Source organism: Muntiacus reevesi, chromosome 5 (assembly GCF_963930625.1).
Source record: "Muntiacus reevesi chromosome 5, mMunRee1.1, whole genome shotgun sequence".
NCBI classification, from domain to species: Eukaryota; Metazoa; Chordata; class Mammalia; order Artiodactyla; family Cervidae; genus Muntiacus; species Muntiacus reevesi.
In genome coordinates, this window is record NC_089253.1 from 2,077,587 (window position 1) to 2,084,132 (window position 6,546).

General features: G+C 58.3%; 1 non-coding gene across 1 annotated transcript; it reads left to right on the forward strand.

Moving 5' to 3' along the window:
- The first annotated feature begins 2,268 nt into the window (after window positions 1-2,268).
- On the forward strand, window positions 2,269-2,340 carry TRNAG-GCC (transfer RNA glycine (anticodon GCC)). Its single transcript has one exon. It is a non-coding gene; the product is annotated as a tRNA-Gly (tRNA).
- The last annotated feature ends 4,206 nt before the right edge of the window (window positions 2,341-6,546 follow it).

Genomic DNA, 6,546 nt, shown 5'->3' on the forward strand with positions numbered 1-6,546 from the left:
ACTAAAGGATGTGTTTCCTCCTCTTCTCTACCTGCCTCCCTTAGAAGGGACCACGTACTGGGGACCAGTTGGAATGTTCCAGTGCTGACCGGTTGCTATGGGCCTGTTGCGGGGGAGGGTCATCGGTGGAACTGCAGTGTTTGTGAAGTCTTCCATTTCCTTGGTAGAGGAGCTTGAGACAGTGGGGTGGCCAGGGGACAGTCACAGTCAGGCTGTAAAGCTAGAACTCAGCTAGTGGCCTTGATCCGGCCTGGGCTGCTTGCTGGGAAAGAGCCAGACTGCACCTCGTGAGCTTCATCTTCCACTTTCTCTCCAACGGAGGCTGGTGAGCAGTGATGTGGCCGCAAAGGGGGTAATGGGCTGGGAAGGTCCATGGGGAAGGCACCGGAGGATGGTGAGTCAGGCTTCAGGGTCAGACTGCTGTGGGTTTGACCTAGGACTCTGCCACTCCCTCATTTTGGTCTCCTCGTTTGTAAAACTGGAGCAATCATTTTAGCCAGGGCTCCTTCATTAGAGGCCACAGTGACCCACTGGAAATAATTCCAGTTCAAAGAGATTCAGAGATATCCCAAGATTCAGAAGCATGTGTACACAGGTCGGCTCAGGAGCCTGTACAGAGCAGGCCCTAGCAGGCTGTGCTGGAGAGACAGGAGCGGACTGCTCCCCAGCTCTCAGGAGCCCCTGAACCCCAGCTCATGTCCGCAGCGCGGCCTTCTCTGCCGTCTGCTGCGCGTGGCCTCAGGTTGCTTCCCCGGTGCCTGCCCCTGCAGGATTTTCCAGCTTCAGTGTCCATTCAGGTTTCTTAGTTTAGATTTCTGAAATAGAGGTGGATTGGCCCGACTTCCTTTCCAGGCAAAGCCACACATTTCAAAGGTCCTGGCAGGCCTGGAGAACCCAGCCCTGGGCTGGCTGGCCAGCCGGTCCAGGCAGCTGCGGCCAGAGTGGGTGAGCCGGTCCTCCGCCTGCCAGAGGGGGGTCGTGGGCACAGAGGACGCAGGGGGGTCGGCCGTGTGGGCTGGGGTTTCCCTGCTTGGCTTGACTTCTCCCTCTCCATCAGGGTTATTCCTGCCTCCTCTTCCCTCGAGCCTGCCTCCCAGCTCCCTAGGTTTGCCGGGAAGCCCTCCGCTCTTTCACGGAGAAGGGGAAAGCCTCTCATCCCTGCCAGGCCGCTCAGACCTGCCCCCTCCTGAACTTTTTTGTCTTGCCTCCCACTGGATTCCAACTCCTGCCTTTGCTTCTCTCAGAGGCGGAGCTGTCCTTTTGTGCTCCCAGCTTTCTCTTGAAGATTTTCCCCCTCTTTTCTTTAGCCTTGAGGTTTTCTCCCTTCTGTGGGAACCCTCATACATCCTCGCATTTCTCTCTGGGCCCCCCAGGGGCTTCCAGCGGAGCCTCAGACCAGCTGTCTGTCCAAGGACCAGGCAGAGTGCTGGGGTGTGAGTCTCTGGTCACGAGTCATCACAGGACTGAGAAGTTTGTGATGCGATGTTGATCAGCTGTGCACTGCATGCACTTTAGTTCCGCTGACATTTTTGCTCGGCAGAACTTTCTCAATGAAGGAGGCAGTGTGCCATTTACAGTCGGGCACAGCTTCTGTCTGCTCAGGGACAATGTGTGGCCTCTCCTGTGATTGCCCCAGCCTGGGCACTCCCCTCCCGCCCCGAAACGAAGCTCCTCACGGCAGCTCCTGGGTCACCAGGTCCGCAGGCTCCTGCTTCACCTTCCCTTTGTGCTGGTGGCATCTGAAGCATGCTCTTCTCGACTCTTGGTCCCCAGGGCTCCACAGTCTTTTCTCTTCTTCACGCGCCTCTTCTCTATAGACTCCCCCGCCCCCCAAACCCCCCACTCCCACAGACACACACACACACATGCTCCCTGTGCTAACTGTCAGATGCCTGGGCTGGGCCCTCTTCTGCATCTGCCTTGTCCTTGCTGAGCTCACGTCCTCAATCGCTGGTGACTTCCAGTGCAGACCTTCAGCCCAGACCAGGCTCTGGACTCATGTCCTCCCCACTTCCTGAGTGTCTTCATGCTGATGTCTGACAGGCCTCCTCACGTGTGGGTAGGTGCAAGCAGAGCACTGATGGCCTTTCTCAAACCCAGCCCCACTTCCTGTGACTCCCCTTTACCTCACGAGCATGATCACCGTCCACCCAGAAGCTCAAGCTCCAAACCCGAGGTCTTCCCCATGACTTTCTTCCCCTCTCATGCCATGTCTAATCTGTTATCAGGTCTTGTTCGTTGTACCCCCTGAATTAAAGACCACTGGCTTCCCTGCTGGCTCAGATGGTAAAGAACCTGCCTGCCATGCAGGAGACCCAGGTTCGATCCCTGGGTTGGGAAGATCCCCTGGAGACGGGAATGGCAACCCACTCCAGTATTTTTGCCTGGAGAATTCCATGGACAGAGGAGCCTGGCTGGCTACAGTCCATGGGGTTGCAAAGAGCTGGACACTTCTGAGCAACTTTCACTTTTACCCTTGTGTTTATCACCACCGGTCGTCCCCACCAGGTCTGAGCTACCCTTGTCCCTCCCTGGACAGCTCTGAGCACCTTCCTTCCCATCCCCCTGTACCCAGGTCTCCACGGACCGGCCTGGAGAGCTTTTCAGAGCTTGCGCCTCCCCGTGTGTGGCCCTTACGCTGCTCTGAGCAGCCTGACCCCTAGCCATGGTCCAGCAGCCCCTGGGTGGCCTGGCCTCGGTGCCGGCTCCACGTCCCCTTCCGCCACCCTCGGGCTCTGTCCACTCCCTCTGTCTGCCGCCCTTCCCCAGGCTTCGCCCTCTCTTCTCCCTGGCTGTCAGCTCAGAGGCATTTCCCTCTGCCCACCACCCCCTCATTGGCCGAAGACGCGCTCGGGGCCATGTTTCAGGCCCACAGCACAGGTGGCTGAGAGCAGGGAGGCCACCACTGAGTCTGTGTTTGTCCTCTAAGTCCTGGCCAGACCTGCACTGTGCCCAGGAATGAGGCTTTTTTAAGCCTCTGGGAACTTCTGACACTGAGGCTTTGTGAAGCCCCAAACTCTTCAGCCAGAAAGTGATCCATCCTGAGTTTGAACCCAGGTTGGCCTGCCAGTTCTCTGAAAGATTTGAAAAGGAGGGTTTGTAAAGCCAGGGGCTCCTACACCTGTCAGGTCCTAAAAAGTAGTGGCCTGTTGGTGGTAGAGGGCTCCTAGTCTGTTACCATTCCTCTCATCCCAGACAGACCTCAGTATCTTTTTTGTATTATCCACAGTCAGGCAGAGTCTGATGTTACTGCAGCGGGATGACATGATGCCAGCCAATAGCAAATAGTAAATGTTCCGGGCAGCCCCATTTAGGCAGACATATGATTTCCATCAGGCTTTGGAAAATAGCCATTATTCCTTTCTTAAAAGAAAGGCATCCTTTCCCAGCTGGGAACTCACATTCCATGTCCTGCCACTTCACACGTTCCTTTAGGTGTAGCTGTCATCTTCCTCACCAGCATGGGGACAGGCCCCCGGCTGCCCTGGGCAAAAACTGAGAGCACAGTACTGTGGTGCAAAAGTCTCTGTTGGAGGAATACTGGCACCTGCTGCTCCTCTGCCTCCGGAAGGGCCCTGCTTGTACCAGAGCCCAGCAGCTTCCGATGCCGCTGCTGCGTGACTTCAGTCGTGTCTGGCTCTGTGCGACCCCGTAGACGGCAGCCCACCAGGCTCCTCTGTCCCTGGGATTCTCCAGGCAGGAACACTGGTGTGGGCCGCTGTTTCCTTCTCCAGATGTTAAGATGGGCGTTGTTCACCCTCTGCTCCTTCACTGTGCTCAGAAAATGCTCGCCTGGCTTGTGGAGGTTGGACGGCTGGGCTGCGGGCGTACTGGGCCTCCGCCTGTCTGGTCGTGTGCACGTGGTGACACAGGAAAGCTGGGCCCTGGGGGATCCTCCAGAGCAGTGACAGCGGCCTGTCTGGTCCCTCACCCCTCCTCGCCCCCATCCCCCCACCACCCGGCTCCAGAGGCAGCGGCCGGGCAGCGCTCCAGCCCGAGGCTGCCTTGCAACCTGAGGTGTCAGTGACCTCTGGGGATGGCCGCTGGCTCCGGAGTGCTCAGTCGTGTCCGACTCCGCAGCCCACCAGGCTCCTCAGTCCATGGGATTCCCCAGGCAAGAATACTGGAGTGGGTTGCCCTGCCCTCCTCCAGGGGATCGTCCCCACCCAGGGATCGAACCTGCGTCTCCTGCACTGCGGGTGGGTTCTTTACCCCTGAGCCACCAGGGAAGCCCCTTGTCACACTGTTTCCTTGATCCCGTGTGGTGCCCAAGGCCACGGCCTAAACTCCTTCTCAACTTAAGTCGGCCGCAGCCTGTTTCTGTTGCTTTAAACTCGGTATGGGACTTTCACGGAGTCACCCCCGGGTTTCCTTCCTTCCCCGGCCCTCGGCAGCACAGCCGCAGCCCCAGAGCGCCTCCCTGGGGCACAGACTTTACAGACATGGGGTGAGTGGGCGGCAGGGCCCTGCCTCACCCAGTCCCCCGTTATCGTCTGCCTGCGCCAGCTCTCCACTCCGCCTGCAGCCCAGGGTGCACCCCCGGAGCACAGACCGCGGGTGCCACGCCTTCCTCAGCCCCGCGAGCAGAGCCTGGCACGCAGGCGGTGTGGGTGGGTGGGCAAGGGGAGCCACCGAGAGGCAGAGGCGGCGGAGCCCGGGCTCTCTGCAGCCCCACTGAGGCGGCCCGGCCTGCGATCAGGCCCCAGGTCAGGGGAGCCGTGGGAGGTCCGGCGCTGGGCCTGGCTGGGGAGATGGTGGGTTTAGAATGAGGTGAGTACGCGGAGCCTTGGGCGGGAGAAAGGTGCCCCAGCCGCTGAGTGGAGGCGGCAGTCGGCGCTCTCTTCATACCATGAAGGCACTGGCGTCCATGTGTGCCCAGGCCTGGCCGGCCGCCGTGGGGCTGAGAAGCCCTGTCTCAGTGCCCAGAAAATCCCCGGCCTGTCCCCGCCGCCCGCCGCCCGGAGGCGCGGCTAGGCCTCTTCTGTCCTTCCCCCCGGGCCTCGACTCGCAGATCCTCCTCCTGGTTTAGCGTTTGCCTTTCCCTCTCGATTCCTTTTCCCTTTCCCTCCGTTGGTTCTTGACCGTGGTTCTCTCGCAGGAGATCCGGCACCTTGACCCGAGGGGCGTGGCCCTCCCGTCGGAACCGGCTCCAGACGCGCACTCCTAGCAGCCCGGGAAGATGCGGCAGCTCAAGGGGAAGCCCAAGAAGGAGACGTCCCGGGACAAGAAGGAGCGGAAGCTGGCCATGCAGGAGGCGCGGCGGCAGATCACCACGGTGGTGCTGCCCACGCTGGCCGTGGTGGTGCTGCTCATCGTGGTGTTCGTGTACGTGGCCACGCGCCCCGCCAGCGCCGAGTGAGGGCGCAGATGAGTGGCTTCCGTGCGCAGGGTTTCCTGAGCTCTGAGCAGGGCCCCCTGTACTTCTCTGGTCTGTGACTTGATTAAAGTTTCTCCACTTTTCTCGGGAAGGGAATAGGGAACGTTTTATCAGTGAATGTGCCATACACCTTATGGTCCACTTCATGTGCCTTTCAGATTTCAAAGCCGCGCGTGCGCGTGTGTATGTGTGTGTGTGTGTGTGTGTGTTTCTCTCCAATCGATATGTCGACAGCTTCATGGTGAGAGGAGGAATCTCTGGGTCACGGATCAGTTGGGATCAGTGCTTCTTACCCCATCCCTGTTGCTTTGAACATGACTCTTTCCTACACGTGTTCACGATTTCCGAAGGGACTGTAATTCTTCTCTGTGCTTCATGTGATTTGAAATATATGTCGACTCAAAAGTGAAATATTTATTTTTTGAATAAAGGAGATAATAGCCTTAAACTGAACATTTGTCTTATTTTGCCAGGAGGTGGTCTTTGCTCTCTGGGGACCACAAGAAGGTGGTGTCTGTCTGTGGGGGTCCTCCCCTGGCTGGGCAGTGTCCCTCTGGCCTCCATCCCCTAGGCTTTGTCCACCTTGCCCTTCACTCCCTACTGTGAATCGCTTCCAATAAATCGCTTCCATGCTATTTGACTGGCTCATTTTAAGATTGAGAGAATCTTGAGAGGGCCAGAGAGGAGGCATTAATCGGTCTGTTACAGCAAACTGAGAGTTGTCCACAAGCACTTTAGACACTGGTGAGCAAAGAGCGCCACAGACCTGGACCTGGAGGGTCAGGTCAGGCTTTGTTCTGTTCCTGCAGAGGGGCCACTGGGGACAGTCCAGCTGAGTCCTGGGTGCAGGCTGGCCGTGCTGGACAGGCTGCTTCATTGTATCCCGCGGGCATCGTCCGCTGTCCTGCCTGCTGGAGCAGCGGGCCCCTTTCTAAAGTCAGATGCACGGCAGCTGTTCCGAGGGTGTCTGTTCCCTGGTCACTGCTGGCTACGGGAGGTTTGTGGGGAGAGAAGCACTTGTTTAGCCTCTCGGGCTGCGTGACTCGCTCCCTGACTGTGAAGGCATGCTCTGAGTCCACTTCCTCCTGTAACAGTGGAGCTTATCTAGCCTCATAGGATTGCTGAGGCAGGAATCAGTTGAAATAGTATATTTATGATACCAAGTCTTA